This window comes from Chrysochloris asiatica, unplaced genomic scaffold (assembly GCF_000296735.1).
Source record: "Chrysochloris asiatica unplaced genomic scaffold, ChrAsi1.0 scaffold00251, whole genome shotgun sequence".
NCBI lineage: Eukaryota > Metazoa > Chordata > Mammalia > Afrosoricida > Chrysochloridae > Chrysochloris > Chrysochloris asiatica.
The window spans coordinates 1229347-1241820 of record NW_006408769.1 but is presented as its reverse complement, the minus strand read 5'-3'; positions in this window follow the sequence as shown (position 1 = coordinate 1241820).

Below are 12474 nucleotides of genomic sequence, written 5' to 3'. Positions count from 1 at the left end.
CACAAAGAATAACAAGGTCAGCAGGTCAAACCTACTAGTCACTTCAAGGGAGAAAGATGAGTCTTTCTGCTCTTGTAAAGATTTGCAGCCTCAAAAACCCTACGCAGGATTGCTCTTAGATGTTGGCAGTGAGTTTTTTGTTTACAGCTCACAAACCTTCACACATTCACATGGAATTCCCCATCCACCCTCCCTGACAGTCAAGCAATCACTGGCTTTCATTTGGATAGCAAGCAGTTTGCTATAGGCTACTAACATGAAGGATGAGGATTCAAATCCACCCAACAGCTCCCTAGAAGAAAGTCCTGGTGAACTGCTTAGAAAACTCAAAGAAGTTAAAAAGCTCATGGAGTACTTCTACTCTATAATATGCGTCAGGGACTGACTTGACTGCAGGTGAAAACAATACTGACAAGGGGGAAAGACCATCACAATCTTCTGAAGTCAATGTAGGAAATGTTGTTGTTGTTGTTGTTAAGTGCTGTCAAATTGGTTCAGACCCATAGCTACCCTGTATAGGGTTTCTGAGGAGTGACTGGTGAGCTTGAACTGCCAACCTTGCAGATCAAACTGACTTTGCAGTCCAGCACATTAATCCACAGTGCCATACCAGGACTCCAATTGTAATCACTGCTAGAAAACTTCTCAGTGCACAAACTTTTTTATATACAAAATTGTATCTGTTATGTTGTTGTGTGTCTTCAAGTTGGTTCTGACTGAAAGCGACCCTGTATAGGGTTTCTGAGAAAGATTGGTGGGTTTGTGGTTAGCAGTCTAGTGCTTATCCTACAGCACCATATCAGAGCTTGTGTCATTGTTGTTGTTGTTAAGTGCCATAGAATCGGTTGCGACCCATAGCAACTCTGGATAGGGTTTCTGAGGAGCAGCTGGGGAGCTTGAAATACCAACCTTGCAGTTCAAACGGCTTTGCAGTCTGGTGCATTAACACCAGGACTCATTAGATGTTGTCAATTCCAACTCACAGCAACCCCATGGGACGGAGTAAATCTGCCTTCCAGTTGTCCAAGCTGTAACAGGTGCTCATCACCCATTCTCTCTCCTGCAGTGCATGGCTAGATGGGTTTGAACCGCCAATCCTGCTGACAGTAGTGGAACATTCAACCATTGTGCCACCAGGGCTCCTGTCTACAAGTGATGTGTAAATTTCTGTAATGCAGTTTTTCTCCTACTATATTGTAAGCCTTTGTGCATGCATGTCACTGAAAAAGACACGCTAGAAGCATTTTCATTGTCTGTGTAGTAGTCCATGTTGTTGTTGTTGTTAAGTGCCGTCGAGTCAGTTCTGACCCATAGCGACCCTGTACAGGGTTTCCAAGGGTGTAAATCTTTACGGGAGTAGAAAGCCTCATCTTTCTCCCGCGGAGCAGCTGGTAGTTTCAAACCGCTGACCTTAAGGTTCGCAGCCCGATTCGTAACCACTACGCTACCAGAGCTCCTTAGTTATACCATAATTTATCAGTTTAGAAATAATAATTTATTTCTTAATATTAATTAAGTTTCTCCCCATCAGAAAAATTTCTGGCTGCCGTCATGCTTACCACCTTAGAAACATTTCCTAAATAATAGATCGATGGAGATAAAGTATGCAAAATGTTAAGACTTTTAGAAAAAATTACACTGTCATTAAGCACTCATGTGACTCATTCTTTATGGACAGGATGAGGATGAGGGTAGCGGAAGAACCAAAACAAGAAAGTCAGCAAACTAACACACATAACACTGAAATCCTTATTCATGCAACACAGAGCACCGTGTAGAGCAGCTTACCCTTCAATCTTCGAGTTCAGGTTCCTGCATTATTGTTAGGTCAAGTCACAGCGACCTTCGGTACAACAGAACTCCACGCTGTCCATCTGCGCTGTCCACACGATCACTGCTGCCACTGTGACAATCCAGCTCGTCAAAGGTCTTCCTCTTTTGCTGACCCTCCACTTTACCAAACATGATGTCCTTTTTCAGGGACTCGTCCCTCCTGATAACATGTCCAAAGTATGAGACATGAAATCGCACCATCCTGACTACTAAGGAACATTCTAGCTATACTTCTTTCAACATGTATTTGTTTGCTCTTTTAGTAGTTCATTGTACTTTTAATATGCTTTTCCAACACCATAACTCAAATGTATCAATTCTTCTATGGTCATCTTTCACAGGCATAGGAGGCCATTGAGAACACCATGTCTTGGGTCAGGTGTTCCTTAGTCTTCAAACTGACATCTTTGTTTTTAAACACTTTACAGAAATATTTTGCAACAGATTTGCTTAGGGCAATGCATTGTTTGATTCCTTGACTGCTGCTTCCATGAGTGTTGATAGTGAATCCAAGCAAAATGAAGTCTTTGACAACATCAATCTTGTCTCCATTTATATGGATACTGTTTATTGGTCCAGTGGAGAAGATTTTTGTTTTCTTTACAGTGAGGTGCAACCTACACTAAAAGCTGTGGTCTTTCATCTTCATCATTGAGTATTTTAAGTCCTTTTCACTTTCAGTAAGCAAGGTTGTATTATCTGCATATCACAGGTTGTTAATGAGTCTTTCTCCAATCCTGATGCCACATTCTTCTTCATATAATCCAGCTTCTCAGATTATTTGCTCAACATTCAGACTGAATAAATATGGTGAAAGAATACAACCTTGATTTTAACCATTCATGTCCCCTTGTTCTGTTCAAACAATTGCCTCTTGGTCTATGTTTCAGTGCCTCATGAGCAAAATTACGTGTTCTGGAATATCCATTCTCTGCAATGTTATCCATAGCTTTTCATGATCCACATAGTAAAAAGCCTTTGCATCATCAATAAAGTACAGGGAACCTTCTTTCTGGTATTCTCTGCTTTTAGCCAAGATCCACCTGACATCAACAATGATATCCTTTGTTCCACATCCTTATTTGAAGATGACTTGAACCTCTGGCTGTTCCCCATTAAGGTACCGCCATACAAATCATTTCTGACTCATGTAGTTTGCAAGTATTAGAAATGGAGAAACTGAGGCCTAAAGAGGAACCCAGGAAAGGATGCCCAGTTTTGGGCTCTTCCCAACACAGCTCTGTGCTTTCTTTAAAATGAGTTTTGCTTGGAAAGTATGAGCTAAAGTGGCCAGAAAGCCTTGGTTTGGGAGTGTGAAATTGTTTTAGTCCACCTAACCAAGCAGAGCAGGTGAGGTGAGGCTGGGGCAAACCTCCTCCTTTAAAGGGCTCCCACAGCAACAGCGTGTGTCCAGCATTGGTTCAAGGGCTTTGAACCTGCTCTACTTACTGACTATGCAAAGGCATTCAACTGTGTGGATCATAACAAACTAAGGATAACATTGCAAAGAATGGGAATTTCAGAATGCTTAATTGTGCTCAGGTGGAACCTGTGTATAGACCAAGAGTCTGTCATTTGAAAACAACAAGAAGCTACTGAATAGTTTCAGGAAAGGTATGTGCCTGGACTGTATCCTTTCACCATACTCATTTCATCTGTACACTTAACAAATACGAAGAAGCTGTACCATACGAAGATGCTTTGGAGGAAGACTCAGTAACAACCTGCAATGTGCAGATGTGCTGAAAGCACAGAGGACGTGACACACTTACTGGTGAAGCTCATTACCACAGCCTTCAGTATAGATTGCACTTTAACATAAAGGAAACAAAAATCCTCACACTGGCCCAGTAAGCAATATCATGAAAAACAGAGAAAAGATTGAAGTTGTAAAGGATTTCATTTTACTTAGATCCATAACCCATGCCCATGGAAACAGCTGTCAAGAAACCTAACATATTGCATTGGAATAATCAGCATTGGTCTTCAAACAAGGTCAGCAGCTCAAACCTACAAGCTGCTCCTCGGAAACCCCATATAGGGTCACTAAGACTTGGAATCGACTCAACGGCACTTAACAACAACAACAAATCTGCTGTAATGGGCTCTTTAAAAAGTGTTAAAAAGCAAAGATTCCACTTTTAAGGATCAAGTAGGCTGGACTCAAGCCATGGTATTTTCAATCACCTCATGTGCCTGTGAATAAGGAAGACCAAAGAAAAACTGATGTCTTTGAATTATGGTGTTGACGAAGGATATTAAATATTCCATAGACTGTCAGAGGATGAACAAGTTTGTCTTGGATGCAGACTGCTCCTCAGAAGCACTGTCCCTCAGGAGGGACATCATATTTGGTAAAGTGGAGGTTCAGTGAAAACAAGGAAGACCCTCAATGAGAGGAGATTATACAGCGACTCCAACATGGCTTCAAAGTGAATTGTGAGGATGGAGCAGGGACAGGCAGTGTTTGATTCTGTTGTATGTTCCTTTGAGTTGGAACCAATTTGATGGCACCTACAACAGCACCATCATTTAATGCACACCACAAAATGAACAAAGGTGAGTACGTGGCTTTGTCTGGCTAGACCTCAGACCTCCTGACTAAGAAATACAGGCCGGAATTCACAGAAATAGCTGTCTATGAAGATCTGCGTGTGGGCTGGGCTTCTTAAATGTCATTGTGTATTAAATCCACTGGAGCATGGGTGAGGAGACTTCTTCAAAAGGCAGATTCCAGGACTCACTCTGAGTTTGATTCGGTAACTTTTGTGTGGGCCACAGAGCCTGCATTCCTGAGGCTCAGCTTCAGACAGTCTACACCGCACTCTTCAGGAGCGGTTGGTGAGGGTGCGCTTGGTTGCTCTTCCTACTGATACCCTGACAACAAAGCTGTAGTATGTCTGTTATTAGTCACTGCCCAGTCAACATCAACTCAGAGTGAGCCCATGGGACCGAGTAGAACTGTCCAAGGGGTTTCTAGGCAGTCATCTTTCAAGTGGCATAGCGAGTCATGTGCTGGGCTGCTAACTGCAAGGTCAGCATTTTCAATCTACCATTGGCTCTGCAGGAGAAAGATGAGGCTTTCTGCTCCTATAAAGATTTGCAGCCTTGGTCACCCCCTACAGGGTGGAGTTGGAACCAAGTCGGTCGCATTTAACAAAATCTTTACAGGAGCAGGTTTACACATCCGAGTGCTTACCAGCTGCACCACCAGAAGATATTAGCACACACTGACTAACCTCTCCAACACTCCAGTCTCCTTCAGAGGAACGTATCGAATGAAGGGAGAAATATGCACCAGTTTAGGAATGTGGCATGGGAGCCTATCATTTACCTTCTTCCGTTTCATACAGCTGCAGATCTCTAATTCATCCCCTCGGCAGAGCCCGGAGAAACATTACAACTGACCTTACAGCATTCTTCCAGTAGATGGCACTAACTCGCTTTAAATACCAATCGTAAAAGGACACTGAGCTACACAGCGGAAGAACAAGACAGAGCAACCACAAGCAGAAATGTCCCCCACTAACCATCTGTCCTGAAATGGCACAGAGGAAGTAATCTTCTGGGTGGCATTTGTAATCTGGCGTGTAGTCGTAGACTAATTTCCACACTTTCTTTAAAAATCACCTGCTGCTTTCCAAATCTTAGATATGTGCTTGAGAGGTAAGACCTAGAAGTGTCATAACCTTCTCTTACCACAAGATGGAGCTGCTATACTCAGATTTTTAAGAAACTCAAACTTAGAAAAAGGGATCTGAAGAAGAGAGTTTGGCCTGAAAATAAGATATGGAGAAGACACACATATTGACCAGAACCTGTCTCTCAAGTTCATGATTATAATACTGCCATTACTGATGCTATACTAGTGTTATTGTTGTTATTAAGTGCTGTCCAGTTGGTTCGGACTCACAGTGACCCTGTATAGGGTTTCCAAGGAGCAGCTGGTGGGTTTGAACTGCCGACCTTGTGGTTCGCAGTGCAGTGCTGATACTACAGTGCCACCCCAGGAGCCCAGTACACTAGTGCATACCATTTATGGCAGGACATGAGTCAGAACCGATTCCATGGCACTGAACAGCAACAACAGCAAGTGAGAACCAGATGTTGTGAAAAGCAGTTTCCGTACATGATTTCTTTAAAAACCCATGCCACTTTGTGAGGGAAGCTTTATATGTCTCCACTTCCCATTTCTTAGGGGGGCCTTCAAGGGGGGAAGCAAAGTCTTCTCTTACACTTTTCCAAGAGAAAAGGAAAGAGTAACCTATAGCGTAGTGGTTACGAATCGGGCTGTAACCTCAAGCAAGGTAGGCAGTTCGAAACTACCAGCTGTTCTGTGGGACACAGATGAGGTTTTCTGCTCCCGTAAAGATTTACAGCCTCGGAAACCCTGGGTCACCATGAGTTGGAATCGACTCCGTGGTACTTAACAACAACCACCTAATTCTAGCCACATCAGCAGTGGCCATGAGAAGGTCTTTGTGCAAAAGTTTCCTCCTAGCATGCAGTGAGTATCTGAGTATCTAAGTGCCTATTCTATGCTGGTGTACAATGTTAAGCACTTGGCTGCTAATTGAAAGGTTAGTTGCTTGAAACCATCCCATGACTCCTCAAGCGGACACTGCTTTCATAAAGATTCCAAAACTGAACCACTCACAGCTACCCTACATAAGGGTTTGGGATTGTAAATTTACAGGCGCAACATCCTCATGTTTCTCATGCAGAGCAGCTGGTGAATTCGAACCACTGACTTTAGTTAGCAGCCCAACACCTAACCCACAGCACCACCAGGGTTTGTAAACATTACAGCCAAGAACATCTAATGGGACACTTCTATTCTGTTACATGGGGTCCCAATGAGTTGGAATCAACTTGTCACCCAGTAACAACAATGATACTATGTGCAGTGCTGAGGAAACAACTGAGTGGGTCTGAGGAAACCTGCTTCTAGTACAGAAACCACATAAACAGTTTAGTCAGCACTAAGAGCTATGGCGACAAGCAAGAGAGCAGGGGGCACATTTTAGATGTCAGTGGTGACCCAAGCTGTTCCTACCAACCCACAAGAACCAATTATTACTGTAACCAATGCCACCGGGTAGAATCTGTACACAATGTATAGAAATTGTTCAATGGGTACCTAATTTTCTGTGTAAACTTTCACCAAAAACAATTAAAACATTATAATACAAAATAACTAATGATTGCACTTTAAGGAATTCTGTGAGCCAGAACATATCTAGCATTTAAAATTACATTATATAAATTTACATTATGCACCAGACCACAAAGCCGTTTGAACTGCAAGGTCGGCAGTGGCTCAAGCTCACCAGCTGCTCCTTGGAAACCCTATACTGGGTCGCTATGGATCGGAACTTAACAACATATATACATAAAGGAGCTCTGATAGCTTAGTGGTTACGAGTTGGGCTACTAACCTCAAGGTTGGTCAGTAATTCAAAAACACCAGACGTTCCTTGGGAGAAAGATATGGCTTTCTGTTCCTAAAAAGATCGACAACCTCGTAAATCCTACGTGGGCTTGCTATGAGTTGGAACCGACCCCACGGCACAACACCACCACCAGTAAGCATTGCAGACAGAATGAGCAACAGTAGCAGTGCATCGTGGGGGCTGCAAGTCCCCTGTGCTTTCTAAGACTAGTGTGCCCGAATCAGACAGTGGTAACAGGAGGAAATCCCATTTAAAGGTGCTCTGGCAGCTAAGTGGTTACAACTCAGGCTGCTAATTTCAAGGTCAGCAGTTAGAAATTACCAGCTGTTCCACTGGAGGAAGATGAGGCTTTCTGCTCCTGTATTGATTTGCAGCCTTGAAAACCCTGCACAGGGTCGCTGAGTTGGAACCAACTCCACAGCACATAACCAACCACCGTACATGAGAGTAAGCCCAAAAGTATTGCTATAAAATCATAGCAATCTTTATTAAACAAAAATATCAAAATGTGAAGGTATTGTTTAACATCTTCTCCATCTGGTTCCATACATTTCTGAAGGCAGTGTTTCTATCTCTATAACCCTTTATTGATTTATATCAAATCTAACCAGTAGTTCTGACATCCTCAAAGGGATCAAATAGTGTTTTTAAATGTTCTTTAAGTTTGGAGAACAAAAAGAAGCCTGAAGAGGTAATACCAGGGCTGTAGAGTGGATGGGGTCAACCACTGGAGGCAGACTTATTTGGGGAAGTATAAAGTCAATGAGAGCAGGAGGACGGGGTGACAGCCACAATGATGGACTCAGGCGTCTGCTGAATGTGAGCAGGACCCAGGGAAACACTTTTTCTAGCATATACAAAACCATCAAGATTCAGAGTTGACTTGATAGCAGTTAAGAACAACATAGAACTTTGAAACAAACCAACTGCCTGGCCCATCCTGAGAGATTCCAGCAGGTCTGGGATGACACAAGCTCTAGTATGATTGTAAAGTTTCTACATGTGAATCTGCTGTGCACCCCAGGGTTGACAACCATATTTTGGGCAGTACACACCCCTGCTTCAGGGAACATGTGTCAGCAAGAGAACAGCAAGCTGGCTATTAGGAAAGAGACAGCCAGGTTTACTCAAAGATTCCAGGTCCTCAGTGGACACAAGAATCTATACACTCACGGTCACACTCCCAGGTCCAAAAAGAGCCCCAAAGTTCACAGAACCTCGAATGTAGCCACAGGAAAGTCAGTGTGAAGTTGAAATGGCATACTTTACATCTCACCACTGTGTTCATTCAGCTGTGGGTTTTCAAACCAGCAAAGTTCTTCAGTATACCAATTCAGACCATTTTAGCCTACCTTAGTAAAAGTGTCTTAAACGCCAACTGAGACCCAAGGTAGACTTGTTCTATAGTAAGCCCATCCATTCTTCCCACCACTGTCTTGTTTCTCATACTGTGAGGGCTTGTGATGGCACCTATGTCCCAAATGCCAGCCGTGTCACCCAGGTGGACAGGCTGCAGTGGGCTTCTAGACTAGAACAGCTGAGAAGAAAGACTCCTTGCTAAAATTCACCAATGAAAACCTTATATGTCCTACCAATATGCTGTCTGCTATATACAGTGCTGGAAGATGCGTCCACTAGGGGGGCAGGCACTGCAAATACACAGTGGCCGCCATTGTAAGCACAGCATAGAGCTACATAACATTCTCTTATAGTACATGGATCACCATGAATCAAAGTCCTCTTGATAACTTAATAACAATAATCATTGCTTTGAAAAATACAGAAAAGCATCCAATTAGGTGTCCCTTTGGCAGGTGTGCAAGGGAACAGGACATACTACTAAACAATCAGTAGCTCTGTGCCCTTGTGGGCAGAGGAGGAGATGAACCATAGGTAGAATAACTTCTGGTTGGGATAGTTTAGAATAGGGGTGGAGAACCTTTTCTCTGCAAAAATTTGTAACATTATTCATGGGCCATACAAAATTATCAACTTAAAAATTAGCCTGCTGTATTTGGCCAAATATTGAACGAACTCACCCCTAATGTGATGGCTGGAACTGCAGTTGCTTTGGTAAGGCCATACCAAATGACATTTCCCACCCCTGGTTTAGAGACTGACAGTTAAGTAGGATTAAAACGTGCAGAGGCCAGGGTAGATCAGGAAACCACACAGAATCATGATGGCAGGAGAGATTCAAGGCACTCACAGACTAGGACAAGTATGAGGGCTCACAGAAGGCAAGTGTGAGGGGCCATTCCTAAAACAATTGTAACAACAGCTGACGTTTGACAAAGAAACAGAAGTTGGCCCAGATACATCATTTTCCCAAAAGAACCTTCTTTCCTGGCACCAATTAAGTTGTAAGACTTAATTTCAGTTTCCCATAATAACCAAAGACCCCTCCCCAAAAGAAATCAAGGGAAAGGAACAATAAAAATTTGATTTTAATGATACAGAAATAGTATATAATACATTTCTTTCCACAGCAGCACTTCATTCATCTCTAAAAAATTTAACAAAATTAAGGCTAAATCAGAGTAATCTGATAGCAAAGGGATATTTTATGTGGCATTATTATTGAATAAATTTTTCATAAATATAGGATGTTCTTCAGGCAAAAAAATAAAGAAAAATGTTGACCAAGATACCAGAAATGGGAAATGCAGTATAAAATAGGTTCCTTTATAACAATTATTAATAACTACAACTTCCCTGGGAAGTTTCAAATGGAATTTTTTAAAGAACAAATGTTTATGATATGATACTAAGGCTTTCTGGAGTCAAAATTCTACAGTACTGGGCATTTTTATAAAATAAAACCAAGGACAGCTGAGTTTCCATCACAATCCTTTTAGAAAAAATAGAAAATAAAAGTGTTCAGTGTTTAAAATTGCAAGAAAACTATCTGAAGCTGTGATGCTAGAAAGGAGAATCCTTTCCTCACACACACCCCCACTAGCCCTCCCCCCCTTCAAGTTCTTGGAGGAAATGGAGACTTTCCAACCTGGGGACACAATGCTGTCATGGCAGCCAAGAGTGGGAGCTGGAAATTGAACTGGGTTTATGAAGTAACCTAGCTACAGTGCTGTACTGTGGTCAGGAGAGGAGCGGTCTTCTCCCCCACTTTCATAGTAATCCATGGTCTCTTAGGCTGACAAACATTTTACTTCCTGACTCCGAACTGAAGCCAGGCAGTCTCTTTCTCTCTCCCCAGTAAAACATCAGAACTGGGAAGCCCCAAGTGAACTCCAAGCATGACGCTTCACTCTCAAAACTACTGGTCTCTGACAAGTGGCAGGACCCTTAGTCATGGGAGCCTGCTTTCACATGCCACCTTGCCACAGCTGCTGGAGCGGTTTAGCCTCTTCCCTTCCCCACCCCACTTTGTACTTTCACATCTGTTTCTCCACCACTGCTTCCCACTTGCTTTTGGGAATTTGTGTATTATTTTCATTGACTGAGAATTGTGAGTGTGTTGTGAATATTACTAACTCCTAGAAAACACGGTCTTATTTTTAACTATAAGCTTTCTTGTCCACCTACTTGTTAGCAAAGTCATCTTACTCCATGACAAGAGGACCTGTTATACTGAAAGAAGAATCTTCTATAATTTTTCAATTTTCATCATAAAATACAAGCTAGTAAGAAATACTGTATTGTTTTCTTTAGCTTTACATAACAATTTTGTGTTTATATTCCTTTGGTTCCTCAAGGCTCAATTTCCCCTAAAGAAATAGAATGGAGGGGAAATCGTCAAGTAAATAATATCAAATATCCTCTTAAGAATTACTTGTTTTCTAAAGACTGATAAAACCTCCAAGAAAGAGCAGACTGAGGTGCATATACTGAAATGCATTTCTGATTATAAATTCATTTGTAAACAGGTAGACAATATGATCAATGTACAACTACCCACATTTATGTAGATTAAGTGACACAATAGCATTAAATGAATACACAATCACAGAATGAGAAAGGATCTCTGAAATTATCCAATTCAGTGACTTTCAAATCTGGCTGTAACCGGGCTAGTTAATAAAAAGTAGAGCCTTTTATTACTAAATTCCCTACATCCCATTCATGGAGAGCCAGAACTAGCAGGCTTGACTTGGAATCCAGAAACCTATTTGTTTTCCTAAAAATTCCAACAGCCCAACCTCTCCATTACACCAAGGAGCAAATTAAGGCCCAAAGAAGTTGAAATGCTTGTCCAAGGTTGCAGAACAGCCCAGGATTCCACCGCTTTTTCTGTTATACCACAGTGCCTCCTAGAGCCTTCCCCAGACCTACCGCCTATACACCAGAGCTAAGTACTCAACAATATAAAATAATATGAAAGAACAGCTGTTTTGTAGTTAAAATGAGCTAAAACACTGTCTGAGAGCAGACACCATGAATTATATTCCTTCCAACACAACTACAAGTCAATAAACACTAGTCAGATGCCAGTTGCTCAGCCAAGACCTGATACTCCAACTCACATCTGTCTCCAGTCATCCAAGAAATGCAAACTTATCTAGTTGGCTTTCAAGAGCCAGCCAAATTGGGTAATGACTTTTTAATCTATAAATAAGTCAAGTTCAAGTAGCCAGGATTTGAGTAACAATACAAATTCTGTCACTATGTCTTCTCCTTGTTTTTGAATTTCCTGGGGGATAAAAGTATCCAAAGGGTAGGAAAAACTTGATCAGTTACCTATGACATTTGGCAAACATAAATTGTAAAAATACTCAGGTATTCTAAGAAAACAATTCTTAGTAACTGTAACAACTATATTATATGGATTTTTCTTACTGTTTCTTTTGATTTTCAATATCTTTTAATCTCACAAAGCAATGGCTTATAGATGGAGTCAAACTGCTTTGTAAAGCTGGACACACATAGCTTCAGTGTAATACCATGGGGGCTCTCTTCCGGTTCTCTCCCCATATATGTAAATACATACACAGCTACACACACACATACATTTATTTGAAGATGGAGGGAAATGATATGTTACATTTTCTATTTGCAGCGGTGCTATAAATAAAATGTTTCTATCATGTTGTCATCTTGATTGTAGATATGATCAAGGATAACCAAAACAGTTAAAAAGCAATCAGGAAAATATTACTTAAAACATAAAATTATATAAGTTACATAATAAATCAGCAGGAACATCAGCCACCCTTGCCATGCAGCCCAG